Here is a 14327-nt window from a genome sequence, read left to right on the forward strand (position 1 = left end):
CTACGACTTCAACACTCCGCAACCCTCCCCTCCACTCAGAAACGTATTGACGGGCTACCAGCAGCCTCAGACGGGCCCAGCAATTTCCTTTTGTTCATTTAAATACCTTGGAGTCCAGACATAAAAAAAAAAAAAAACATTACGCGGCGCAATGTGGTGTGACGGCTTTTTGATCAGCTGGAAAAAGAAGTGAGGACGGAAAGCGTCGGAGGCATTAGCTCTCATTTGGTGGAGGTGCTCTGATAGGGTTCAAGCAGCTGATTGCTTTGTTTGGAGCTCATCCGGAGCTGTTGCTCGGGAATTTAGAGCGTTATGAGCCTCTGCCCACAGGTTTGATAGTTCCTGCTGAATTTTAAGTGGCTTTGGGGGGGGGGGGGAAGCTATCCATCAGGTAAATTGAACATAAATTTACAAGGCTGTTCTCTTTTAGGAACATAATGACGATATCCGTGAATAAAAGTTTCATTATAAATTTAAAGTAGAGGCTGCTAGTCAAAGAAGTGGCACTGAATGTAATGACAGATAGCGTTAGCTTTCGTGTTTCCATCACTAGGACTGGTAAAGTAAAAAAAAACGGGAGCTCATTTTTAGCAGGCTGCCTTTCAATGCCTTTCAATGTGGTCACAGACAACGGTTGACCAGAATTTATTGGCCAGACTGTGTAGCTTTGTCACAGTTGGGGGGAAAAAAATAAAAAATAAAATCACAAATTAATTGCCGTGTTGCCTGCGGTTTTGGTAAATCAATCTTAAGACTGATGCAGCCAGGTTTGCATCGTCATTAGAACGGAGGAGGTTTCACTCATCTACATGTTTCCATTAGTTTACCCTTCTGGGTAACAACCGTCCCACTTTAGCGTTAAAGTGACACAAAGTGTGAAAAAAAAACACTTCTAAAATGGCTATTACTGAATAATTGGCAAATGTTAAAAAGCCCTCTACCTTTAAGAGTAAAAGTTTAATTTAATTAAGCACAGTGGGTTCCATTTATCTCAGTAAATCGAGCTCGACTCAGTATTCCTGTCGCAGGTATGAAAATGGTTGTGGGGCTAAATGTTTTGTTAAAGGTATCAAGAAGTAGCAATTGAAGCTAATAATTTTTACATTGAAACACTGTAGCACTGTGTTCTGTAACAGATGTTGGACGTTAGTATTTTGTATGAATTTGTTACTGAGGTGTAAACTGACAGGCGTGCAAATAAACACCGTTTGTGCACCTGCTACTCTCTTTAAAACCTGCGGGAGCCGTTTTGGATTTCAGGTCAGTGTCCAAATTAAAACGTCAACAGGCTTTTCAGTCGTTTTTTTCTGAATTAGAAGAACACAACATTTTCAGATACCAAGCATAAATATCATGTAGCATTAGCTTAACATCTGCAACTTAAGCTGCTTATTGGCCTGTTTAAGTTTTTAAGCAGAAAATTGGAGTTCTTAGTATGAGCTCAATTTAAAAACTACAGAACATTTTAAACAAAAAAGTCAGGTCAGCAAATCTCTTATTCATTAGATATATTTATCTAAGCATTTAGCATCGGCCGAATAGCTATTCTCAAGTATTTTAAAGAACCTTTAAATACTAAAAACTATTTAAAAGCACTTGTGTTACTGGCAAACCAATCCTTAAGATATGGAGGTCCTAGTGGTTTATGCCATCATTCATCATTATTGCAATGCTGCTCACTCTCTCTTTCAATCAAGTACTTGACAAGAAGATATGTTTAAATACAGAAACATGAAACAAGTAGGCCTACTTAACTGGTGACCTTTCAGTCATCTCTCCATAAAACTACAACATAAAAAGAATTTATTAGCAAATTTCAGGATTATCTTTACCTATACAGTGGAAAACAGTTTAAAATCTCTCCAAAATTAGCATTTATAGCATCCAGCATTCCTATTTTAACCATCCATTAAGCAAAATATACAATAAAAAATTACATTATTGTTCACTAGTGGTGTTTATGTAAAAGATGAAACCAAAAACCTATAAGTAAACAATAAAAAACTGATACCTTTGTCATTATTGCATGCTTAATAGAAAATTTAATTAAATAAAAAAATAAATATTTATGTAGCCCAATAATAGCATTTTCAGCATCCCAACATGCATCTGTGTTAGCTACTAGATTAACTTTATAGTTGGTAAAAAATGTGCAGCTATTATTAAGAAACTTGTCCATCTCAATTTAGTTAATTAATATATAGCCAGTTCACAACATCTTAAGGCACTTTACCAATAAAGTATTTCCAATGGTCATGAATTTGCTGTTTTACAAATAAAAAACGTGAATTCATGACCATGAGGACAGCTACCAAGTAATTAACATATATTTCAAATTGATACTAAATATCACACAATACCATAAACTTTAGCTTAATACATAAATTGGCTACAAAATTCAGTTTTAGGAAACCCAGCAGATTGCATTGCTCACATCATGCATTTACGCCTTAATTTCTCACGTTTTCATACAACATACATTTAAATGCAGCATGTCCAAAGCACCATGATGATAAGCTAGCATCACTGTTACAATGATAATTACTCAGTTTAATATTATTTGGCAAGCTTATGTTAATGTTTAACAAAAAAAAAGCTGGTTTGCAAATGCAGAATATGCGATTTGATAGATGTGTCGAAAACGGTAATGTTAACTGTTGATGATGTGATGATGAATCGCTTAGATAAACAGTAGAGGGAGGAGTTTTCCTCTCCACTGTCACTGTATGCATGCTCAGTATGAGGGATTGCTGCGAAGTCAATAACACCGTGGCTACACACTCGTTCAGGAAGCAGTAAATGCTGCAACCTGCTGGGTTTTCTTTGAAAGAAAACCTTTCAACCAGTCCTGGAGATGATGTGTTGTAAACTGGCACTATGGAAGGAAAAGTTAATTTAATTGAACAGAGTGGAACCTAATTACTCTGTTCATTATTTAGCATTTTAGCTTCCTAGCATGCTTTTTTTTTTTTATTCATCAATAAATAATTTCACGTTATTTTACTGTTCAGATTAGCAAATATTAGGAATATTTCAACCATGCAGCGATAGCCTCTGGAGACAGACACCAGCGACCCCCGCACGGATAAGCTGGCAGAGATAGATGGAGCCTAGCATGCTTTTATTAGCATCTACCAGGAATGTATCACTGTCGCCTCTTCAGGTTCGTTTGAGTGCTCGGAGATAAACTACATTTAAACATTTCATGATGGGTTTCAGCTTCCTGCCGTGCCAGTGTTAATTAGGCAGAAGACAGCCGCATTGGGCTCACTGCGCCCTGCAGTAATTTAAGGCTTTTATTTGCTTTTTATCAGGAGAACCGCATGTCGATTTCCCACCGCGTCGCCCATATGCCGCGTTGCCCCACCCGTTGTTCGGCGTTTACGTGCTGGAAGCAGCGTGCCATGACCTGACGGACCTCTCTGGAGCGCGTGGCCGCCTTTCTTTGTTTTCTATTCCACTGAACGGCCCTTTAAAAGAACACCTTTTATTCTGCAACCTTTATTTTCTTTCTCTGTAATGCTTCATTGTCCCCGGGTATCCTGTACCCTCTAACCAACCCCCCTTTACGTGCAACAGTTCAATCTTGATAGGTTTTCATCTTTAGCAGCTTTCCAACGTAGACAAGATAGCGAGAGACGGCGACAGGTCCGGGACACGGCACTCGAAACGTTAACATTTACGCGCTTGATTTATGACTCCGCGGCTACATTTGCAGATTCATGGTGATTTTGAAAAAAAGGGGGGGTGGCGGGGTGAGAGGCCAGCGAGCGCTGCAGCGTGTTTAGCGTTGCGTCGCCTCGTCTGAAATATTCCTCCACATATTCAGCTCTAAAACCAACTCATTCAACCCCACAGTCCCCCCCCTGCATGAGTTTGATCCACGAGATTAAAATAGTAGAGGGGAGAGGTGGAGGTGGAGAGATATGGCAGAGATTCGGCAGGGGAAACAGGAAGGAGCGGGCACTGACAGTCCCCCCACCCCCACCCCTCCAAACCAAGCTGCCTTTCAAGATATCACAGCAACCGCAGCAGCCAAAAAGATAAGACTCCAGCCAAGATATCAAACAGCATCAGCAATAAGCAGCTGCCACGAGCAAACACTTTTGCAGCCAGCCGCGGGCTCGCCACCAGACGGGCCAGGGCCACCTGGAGGATGCGTGTCTGTGTTCAAGGGGGGGGGGCACAAACAAAACAGCAAAAGTCAAACGCTACATCGGGGTCGACCCTTTCCTGCTTTTACTGTACACCGCTGCACGATCCAGAAATCAGACTCGGCTTTAATACGTTCGACGCCTCCCCTGGGAATAGTTTAGTACAGTGCAGACGTGTGATGCTGGTGCGGATCACCTTGCATGTTGTTGCGTCATTATTATTATTTTACAGCTTTTTAGAATGGGAGCAAGAGGAGGCAAAGAAACCTCGACGAGTAACCTCTGAAAAAGCCTGACGGCAAAAAAATCCTAATTCAAATCTCTCACAAATAAGATCGAGCATCAATTATATTATTGCGTTTTTGGAAAGCTCTTTTAAAAATGATCAGCCAGCTGTTAAATGACTCGCAGAGAAGACTAATTACAGGAAAATTATGGCCTCTTTTTATCATGCACCTGCTGATTTCGATCATCGTTTCGCCTTTTTAAATTAACGTGGCCCAAATACGACTAATATGCTACGTTTTCTTTGCCTCAGTCGCTACTTTATGAGCTGTCGACGTGAAGAATAAAAGTGCGCCCTCTTTCAAGTTCTGATACTTTTAAGTGTATAACGCAAATGATCCAAACGTGGTCAAAGACAAAGCCAGGCGGGGAAAAGAGTTGAGCTTTCCCCAGGAGATAAGAGGGGAAGCAGCAGCAAAGTGTTGATAATCAAATGTGTTTGATAAATTCTTCACCAAGTTATGGTGAGTACCTCTGTTAAAGCAGAAGTTTGTTGGTCTGGAGCATTTAGGTGTGTAATAAAATTATGCCAAAGAGGGAAAAAAATACATCGATTCTGACCATTTCTGAAGGGAGTTCATCATTTTGTGACAATAATTTAGTTACAAGAATAAAGCTGCCAAAGTTTAGAGACGTAGATATCCCATAAATTACCCCAAGGTCAGAGAACTCGCCCTAATTTAGCAGGTTAAAGGTCAAAGTTCATGACAGGAAAAATCAAGAAAAACCTCCACTCGCTGTAAAGAGTTTGCCGGCGGGATCTTCTTTTCCAAACCGTCATACCTTAGAAACCCGTGTTGTTCTTGGGGCGGAGGAGACCGAAGCAGAAATGTTTAGAGATATGATTCACAGGAAAGCCAAACGGCACATCAGAACTAACAACTTGTCCCAATTTTCAAGTGCGACGCTGGTGGCGTGCAAATACGGGCTTATTCTACAGCCACAGGATGTGGGCACCTTGCAGTCATTGTGTTTACCACAAACTCCTCTGTACACCAACGTAGTCCAGTCAAACGGGACAACTGGAGCTCGGCCACAACTGAAGCAATGAAGCAACGTCATAAACAAGAGAGTTAAAAAACAAAACAACTGGAGTTTTTTACGAAGTTTTGACGACTTTACACTTCCCAACCAGAAAGCTTTCTCAGTGGGAAGCGAGACGTTCTCAAACTTTGGAAAAAAGTCCAGTTTTGTTTTTAACTTTTTTTGGAATGATCAAAACCTGGATGGACTGAGAATCTTTACCAGCATAAACAAGCAAGAGCCGATGACGTCAGGCCCTGATGAGGGGTTAGAGAAAACATCTACTGGAATTAATCCCAGCTAAATTAAATAAACCACATGTACATATTACATTGGTGCACTTTCTACACAATGCTATTTCATATTTACTGTATTTTTCAGCCTATATGTTTATTTAGAAATGGATTTCACACAACCCAAGACTAAAAACTGACATTTAATCAGGTCAGGCAATTTATTAAATCACACATTTGCATTCACAACCGGCTGAATAATATGAAACTTACCCGAAGTAAATTAGCACAACAAGCCAGAAACGCTAACCAGGAATGGTCTCGTCAGAGCGTTTCAGCGTAATGAGCCGTTACGCTGAAAGTTGTCAAAATTACACTGAAATCAGACCGTGAGTGTAACGGTGCTACGTGCTAAGCTAACAGTACGACATGGATGTCTAAGAGCAACATAAAGCTGACGTGTATCTGAGAAGTTGTAAAATACCCGGACAACAGAGCTGTTAGCTAGCGCTAGCTGCTATTAGCTTCACGGACAGCCCAATAACAGGGTTCTGTCACGGTGCTGCGTGAATGCAGACTGAAACAGTGAAACTGCATACATACATGTGTTCGTCTTTGATATATGTTAATGTTTCAATTCATTTTTTAGTGGTACAGGTGCAGCATATAGTTTTCACTAGCTTAGACCGCCCTCTTGCGGCTATAGACGGTAACGTTTACTACTTGGTTCAGGCTGATCAGTATGATTTACCATTTAAAATTGATATACAAGTCGCACCTGACTATGAAAAAAGGTGCAACTTATAGTCCGAAAAATACTGTACATTGTTTGACTGCCATAAATAATAGTCTGGTGCAATCTTATTATTTTTTTATTATTTGTTTCCCATACCTTGTGTTGGATCTAAACAATTTGAAAGCTCAGTAAAGTCCACATCACTTTCATCACGTCCCGACACATAAAACCCTGATTGAATGAGGATGCACTTAGTTTTTTAGCATGACGGCAGGAGCTAAATGCATCCACGGTATGCCATAATTTTTGGATGACAGAACACGGCGCTCGTTCGGGATGGCAGGAACACTCTTCCTCTCAGCTGAGGACGCTACAGCACATCGCTGACGGCAGTAGATTCATCATTCTCCTCATAATGCCAGATATGAATCATTCCCTCCGTGCTGTCCCCCTACCGAAGGAATTACTTAGGAGTTGTGAGGTTGTCCCGTTCCTCATCCATTTCCTCTCCCCCATTTATCTCCGTCTACCTCAGGTGTTTTTTTTTTTCCCTCTCTCTCTCTCTCCATAATCCTCAAATTTACTGTCATCAGCATGGAGCCGCAAAGGATATCACAACTTTACAAACAAGACAAAGATTAAAACGCACAAAGGAGGCAGACGGCTGAGCTCATCACCAGACAAAAGGGAGGTAATGGGCAGAGCCGAACACCTTCCTCCTTCGTTTTAGCCGTCGGTGGCTGTGACTCGGGCACATTCGCAGGGCGAGGTTTGGCGCCACACGCTCCGAGCGTTAAACGTCTCTTCTGAAATGGTGCTACATGCCTCATTACTGTGGCATTCAGGAATTTAGATTCACCTGTCAGTGATTAATGTTCCCTAACTTCTTACTTCGGGGAAGATTTCCTGCTTTGTGGCAACCTTAAAAAGTACATTAGGACTGGGACGTAACACCGTGAATAAAGTTTTTGCCCACTCGCAGGTTTTCTCTGTGTTGCTCTCGTGTCACCCTTCCCATGCTTCAGATCATCAAAAATGTTTGAATATTAGACAGAATATTTATTATTAAGAAAAACCTTTCAAACTAACCTTTAACTGTGTGAAAAAGGACTCACCTCCTCTGCTAAATCATTTGATCACTGGGATTAACCGTATGAGAATAGAGAAATTACTTGAATACAGCCTGTCTGATAACATGAAGTACGATGAAAGATCGCAAAACCAAAACACACATACACATTACGTTTTCAAAGTATAACATACATAAACCATACACAAGAGTATGAAGTGTGTGTATATATATATATATCTCAAATTACTGTATAAGAAACTGAGGAAGAGAGAAAGAGAAAAAAAAACAGAAAATTTAGGGAAATGATCTAAGTAACGGTTACACTGCACTGGTTACCATTTACACTTTAGGATGGTACTACCCATCTATGAAGGCACAGGTGGCATACTTAGAAACTGAGCGGGTGTCGGGGTCAGTCTTAGACTGAGGAAGATGGTCCCAAACCGGATAGTGCAGAATTTAATAATGGAGCCCTTAACATCGTACCACAGTTTCTCCAAATGAAGAATCTCAGTAAAATCACTTACCCACATTTTAAACTGAGGAACCTTGTCAGTTTTCCACAATCCTAATATTACTTTCTTAGCTATTACCATTCCGTACGCCACAGTTGTTTGTATAGAAATACTGCAGTTCCTAAGTGAGGGAGAGTGTCCAAACAATGCAATCTGGGGGGGTCTGGAATCAAGGTGCATTTATACACTTCAGAAAACCATTTGAAAATGGCGCACCAATATTGGAAGACTCACAGGAGTCCCAAAGCCATTTCTAAGAGACTTTGGGACTCCTGTGAACCACACTGACAGTCGTTATCTACAAATGTAGAAAACATGGACCAGTGGAGAACCTTTCCAGGAGGAAAACAACCAACCAACATTCCTCCAAAGGTGCAACCTGAGCGAGTCTGGAAAGTAGCAGATAGAGCCCGATTTCAAAGGCCGCACTAACAAGGTCAGCGTCAACAGGTGAGAACCAATCAGATAACTACATTAGAGATGTGGAAAAAAAAAAAAAAAAAAAAACTCCAAGCGACCAATGTTTTTGTGATTTGTAGTCTGCAAAACATGTCAAGCCATCCAGTAAACTCTCTAGGGAACGATTTGTGCCACTTTTGTCCATAAAATTTGAGAATACATGGTGTACACTCTTGTTTTTCCAAGGCACCAAGCAACACAAACCTCTGTATGAATCTCTGTATGAATTAAGGGTAATTCTGCCGCTGACAGTGATGCATCGCAAAGTCCCGCCTCCCTCGCTGTGATTGGTCCGGCCTGTTTGAGACCAGAGGGTATGGAGCCTTACCAGCCTGACTTACCGCCTGTCTAAGTCAGTCTGGCGGGCCAGGATGGCACCAGCTACTCATCCAAGAGCTCACAAACAGCATCTAAAGCACTGCAGGGCTCATCTGCCTCAGCCAACGTCAATGTTGTCTCAAAACACAGCCCTCGTGGTAAAGTTCCAGGGCCACAACCACTGTTGACCCGTAACGATCCCCATAACATTTGGGAAAATATCCTCAGGGCCGCAGGGAGGGAAATTACTCTATAAAATGATGCGAACAGTGATGGTAGTGTGATGGTCTGGGACCACTTTGCTGCTTAAGGACTAAGACCACTTGAATTCTGCTATCAGGGTAAAAAAAAAAAACAAAAAAAAACACAGACTATAACTGCTAAATAAAATCCTCTAATGTGGCTGAATTAAAACAATTTCACTAAGTAAAGGAAGCCCAAATCCCTCCAATGACCTTTTCACATACGGCCAGACGTAGTTAAGGTGGACTTTTTGCTTCTTTCTTTAAGATCAGAAATGTCTGAGTGTCACAAAAAAGCAAAAACATAAGAAATTTATAAAAAGGTGTTAGATACTTGCACTTGCAGACAGATAAATGGCTGACAGGTTTTGGTAACGCCTCCGTTTGCCAGCCCTCATGGCGGGGGGGATGGAAATTGTCGTCATTTGTACGTTTACTGATGCTCTCTGGCTTCAGATATGAAACCGTACAGGTGTCTGTAAAGTATGCCAGAAAGCTCAAAGTCTGCAGCATTTATTTCTCTTTGTAAGTAATTGCCGTCATTTCAAAACAGATTTAGGCTTTTTTTTTTCTTGAGTTGCATAGCCTCTCTGTAGCAGTTTAGAAAATTGCCTGAAAAGACCATCTTATCGTTTTCACACAAAAAAAGGGAAAAACACTTTTTTTTCCCCCTTTTTATACAAAGTTTCTCAAAAGCAATCCCGATTCCACTCAGTGCAGCTAAACCAGAATGCATCAGGGTTTTCGAAAGGGAATTTGTGTTTGGGAAAACAAGCTTATTATTTTAGGCACACACAGATCGAGCCACTCCGTTTAGCTTTATGACACCATTCTGATCTTGCTAAAAAACTTTCCCCGCCATTCAGCGCGCTGTTCGCTGCCTCCGATGTCTTTGTCGCTATTGGAGGCCAAAAGCAGGACTGGGTGGTTTTAAATGAGCTGCCGATAGTCTTATACCTGCAGACAAGATCTAGTGAATCAGACCGGCTGGGATTTAATGGAATACAAAAGTGATTAACGTCACAGATAAAAAGGGGGGGAGAAATTTGGTCTGTCTGCACTCTAGAAGCCGCGTTCAGCTGTGCTGATAATGAAGTTAACATCCCCACCAGAGGAGACCTGCTCTGCAGGGCTGTTAACAAAAGGAACCTGCTGCTGTTGGACAAGAGCAGCTCCAGATTTCCTTCCCAGATTGCAGAGTCGGACGGCGGGACTCAGTGGAGTTCAGCCTCTGGTAGCTGGAGCAACGGCTCGCTTCAAAATGGGATTGGTCTCAATGCAGAGGGTGGAGGGGATAGATTTCAAAATGCAATATTTATAATATATGATGTTATGCAAAATGATAGAAAAAAGAAAAAAATCTGGGTTCCTGGGTTCAAATCCCTTCTTTGGGGTCTTTCTGCATGGATTTAGCATGTTCTCCCTGTGCATGCGTGGGTTCTCTCTGGGTACTCTGCCATTCTCCCTCAGTCCAAAAACATGCCTGTTAGGGTGGTCTCTGTAAATTGCACTTAGATGTGTTTGTGTGCATGATTGTCTGCCCTGTGATGGACTGGCGACTCGTCCAGTGTGTTCACATAGACGCATAGATATATAGATATATAGATGATGGATGAGCGAAACCATCATTCAACCTGAAAAAATCCTCACTGAGAATGAAATCCCTTTTCCAAGAGGCACCAGCTTCGATATATAAACTGGTAAATTCATACATAAAACAAGAAAAAAAAAAAAGGTGAAAAAATATTTATTAGGGTAAATTGTAGTGTATACAGTTAAGGGCAAGTGCAATGAATAGGTCTCACCTCTTCCTGGTCTTTTAAGAGTGCTTTAGATTCCCCCGTCAGTCCTCATCAGAGTGCAGTCAGTTTTCTCACTCCTGTAACAGAAAAAAATATATATAATAGTTGGAGCATGCAGGTCATAATGGTTGTGGGACCATATCATTGAAGTTTTAAACACAAATTAAAATGTCTCCCAATTAGCAACTTTCATGCTTTTATGTTTGTGCTGGTAGGACAAAAAAAAGGGTTGTCCTTGCATACGTCGAGTAAATAACTAAATAACAGCAGCCTTAAAGAACTGCAAACATATCAAAAGCTGCATGCATGTTCGGTTTATTTGCAGTTATTTTGCGTTAAAACAAGAAGTTAGAGAGATGAGTGTGTGTTAAAGTCCAGTTTCTAAAACACTCCGACCGCTCTGTCTCCATTTTCTTTCCCAGTAATGATCCACAGCTTAAACTGCGGCGAGTCATAGTCCTCGCGTCTAAATACCACCATGCTCTGAGATGTCGCCCCGCCATTGGCTATTTATGTCAAGCAACTGAACAGGTGCACCTAATAAAACGTAAACAAGTACAAGAAAGCTCGTTTCTAATTTACCCGCAGGGCAAATAGATCTGAAGTTTTTTTTTTTGTTTTTTTTTTTTGTTTTTCAAAATACTCTCCAAAGCCTCATCATTTTCACTTCCTCGCTTCCTCTTTGTCCCCCCCGTTCCCTCTCTTTCCCTCTAATCACCACCCCTCCGCTGCGCCTCCATCTTGGCTCGTCTCTGGCGGAGGCAGCTCTTTGTGCATGCTGCCTGTGTCACAGGTGGAGTCGCGAGCGTGCGCGCGCCTCTCAGAATGATACCTCTCCCTCCTTCAGAGCGCGTGAATGAATGAGGCGATCCACCTCCTCCTCCCTCGCGGCGCCCTCCCTGCCTCCGTCCTCGCGCCCCCGCCGCCACCTTTCTGCACACTTCCACTCGTATAAAGGAGTCAATTTGTCAGAGATGTCAGGGGGTGCTAACGAATAGCCAGCTCCTTGCCGTATGCCCGCGCGCGCGCGCGTGTGTGTGTGTGTGTGTGTGTGTGGCACTGGTGCGAAAGTAGATGTGCCAAGTGTGCTAAAAAGGCAACGACACGTGCTAAAATTATATACCGGCTTTATGAAGAACCTATGGAGGGCCTCCGTGTGTCTCTGTCCGGCCTATGGAGGTGTTAAATGTGTTAATTAGTGCACGCCGGGTCTGTCTGAACCCGTCCGTGCGCGCATGCGTGTGCGTCTGAGGCTCACGCGGCTCCTTCTCATCCGCTGAAGAGCGTGATGACCAGTCTATTTGACAGGCGTTCCAGTCTCAGCGGGTCGCCCCGTCGCTGCAGCGGCTGGGTCACGGGAGTTAATTATTCCCAGCGCTCGGCCATCACACTCTGTGCCACGGACGCGCTGGAGACACTCACGGAGCCTCAGATATAGACATAAAAGAGAGGCAACACTGTCCCAGCTTCTTTTTTTTTTTATCTCTTAAGCTGGAGGAGCTAAAAGCAGCGCGGTTGCAGATGCTGCTTCCTGTAACCTCCAGATTTTCCCTGTGACCGCTCGGTCCTTCGCAGAACCTCTGCTGCTTTTACGTCACTGGAGTGATTTATGCTCGCCGGGAGCGGAGGTGGGGGATGGGAAAAAAAAAACGCTCTCCGGCGCTGCTACTACATCATCTTGGGTGGTTTAAATCAAAAACATGAAATTTCACTTTAAACGGTTTACTCCTGTCCTGCGGTCGGCCGCGCCGCGCCGCAAACTGCCGAGGGAACCTGCTTTCCCATCACTTCCCTGAACAAACTCCCTGATAGGATTACAGATGCAATAATCAGATTTTTTGTTTCATTTTTGTTAGTTTACAATTTCATCACGGATCTTGTAAGACTATTTTGTCCTGCCTATAGTTGATTCTGATTTCTCTTTAGCATCTATTTCCTTTATTTAACCAAGTATAAAAAACATAAAAAGTGTTACGGTGTCAGGAGAATCCTTGACAAAACCAATTAGTACTCCGATACACCCTTACATACAAGAAGATATTCATATACGCTAAATAAAGTCACATAACCTTTAAACTAAACTTTCTCACTGCAAAAACGGATCTAAAAATAAGTAAAATGTTCTTAAAGTTAGTCTATTTATTCTTGATTTGGGCAGGTAAATAAGATTATCTGCCAATGGAGTGAGTATTTTAACCCCTATAATAAGATAATTAGACATCCTGAACTTGAAATAAGATGATGGAGATGAATTGTTCCTGTTTTAAGTGCAAAAATCTTATTCCATTGGCAAATCATCTTATTTACCTGCTCAAATCAAGGATAAATACTCTCATTTTAAGAACATTTTACTTATTTCTAGTTCCATTTTTGCGGTGCTTTGTTTTAGGTTGGTTGATATTAATGAAATTTCCTATTTGCTTAAGCTCAAAAGAGTTTTTTTAGAGAACTATGTGCTGCTTCCTCACAGAAGGTCACATCTGCCTTTAATATCTGACTATTTTGAGCTTCTACCAATCAGTTCCTGAAATTTTGGGCCTTTCGTCCTGCAGAAACGGTGGAACTGAATCATGTTCTCACCGTTTTCAGCTCTGCCCACCAATCTTCGACGGGACCGAGACCAGGGCTTTGCATTAGCCACTCTCACACACTGACTGTAATTTAGCGGCATGCTCAGGGTCGTTGCCCCCCCCCCCCCTCCTCTAAATTTCATGGTCATTATGAACGACCTCTTCAATTTCAGAGAGTCTCAAAAGAACGGGGAACTTTTTTCCTGAGTGCGTTTTTGTAAACTGCAATCCTGGACTCTTTATCTCGCTTTAGAAATTGTTGCTTCTTCCGTCCTGAGTGGCCGTTCAGCCCATGTTGGTACAGGACTCCTTTCGCTGTGGACAATGAGACTTTTTAACAACTTCAGCGTCTTCACCGGGTCTTCAGCTCCCTTCTTCTGGGGTCGGTGACCTTCAAGAATCTGGACACTGAACCCGCTGATGATGAAACAGACTTGTGAGGGTTCAGTTTCCTCTTCCTGTCATCTTAGCCAGTCGGTTTTTATTTTCCTATGATGTCACACAAGCAAGGCGTGTCTTTGAGGTTTTTCAACCATCCATAGATGGGCCTCCCATTAACCGAAGTGTTGAAAACGTAAACTATCAGACGCTTACACAGCTTGGCATACGCATCGAAAGTAATAAAACTGTTTTCTCATTATTCTGGCATCTAGCAAACAAATTTGTTTTTTGTTTTTTCATAATCCTGATTGAAATCAAACTAAAAATGTTTACTTGAGCGGACAGAACCTGAACTACTTTCAGGTACGTTTACTAAGAACAATCTGAACATTGGGGGGGGCTCTTGCATGGCTTTGAAGTTTTATATCCCAACGGTAACTGGATGCTTTACATGGAGCCTAAGCTAAACTAGCAAAGCAAAGTAACTGACCCAGTCATGGTCTAGCGGGACACCGTGAACTGTAGAGCCGCCGATCA

At 42.1% G+C, this 14327-nt stretch overlaps 1 protein-coding gene and 1 long non-coding RNA gene across 8 annotated transcripts in view; one reads left to right on the forward strand and one right to left on the reverse strand.

Moving 5' to 3' along the window:
- The window catches only part of LOC110366985, an 82008-nt gene extending 69086 nt beyond the window's left edge, over window positions 1-12922 (reverse strand). For 3 of the 5 annotated variants that reach the window (XR_004932574.1, XR_004932578.1, XR_004932577.1), the window contains exons 1-2: window positions 11963-12922; window positions 10843-10916 (exon numbers count right to left, since the gene is read on the reverse strand). This is a non-coding gene — a long non-coding RNA (uncharacterized LOC110366985). Of the gene's footprint in view, window positions 1-10842; window positions 10917-11557; window positions 11834-11962 lie in introns of those variants that run through there. The other 2 variants (XR_004932576.1, XR_004932575.1) reach the window with 2 other exon arrangements.
- Window positions 1-14327, forward strand: part of nlgn2a (neuroligin 2a) — a 331395-nt gene that overhangs the window by 67180 nt on the left and 249888 nt on the right. The window lies entirely within an intron of this gene.

The sequence above is a fragment of the Fundulus heteroclitus genome, chromosome 14, assembly GCF_011125445.2.
Source record: "Fundulus heteroclitus isolate FHET01 chromosome 14, MU-UCD_Fhet_4.1, whole genome shotgun sequence".
Classification (NCBI taxonomy): domain Eukaryota; kingdom Metazoa; phylum Chordata; class Actinopteri; order Cyprinodontiformes; family Fundulidae; genus Fundulus; species Fundulus heteroclitus.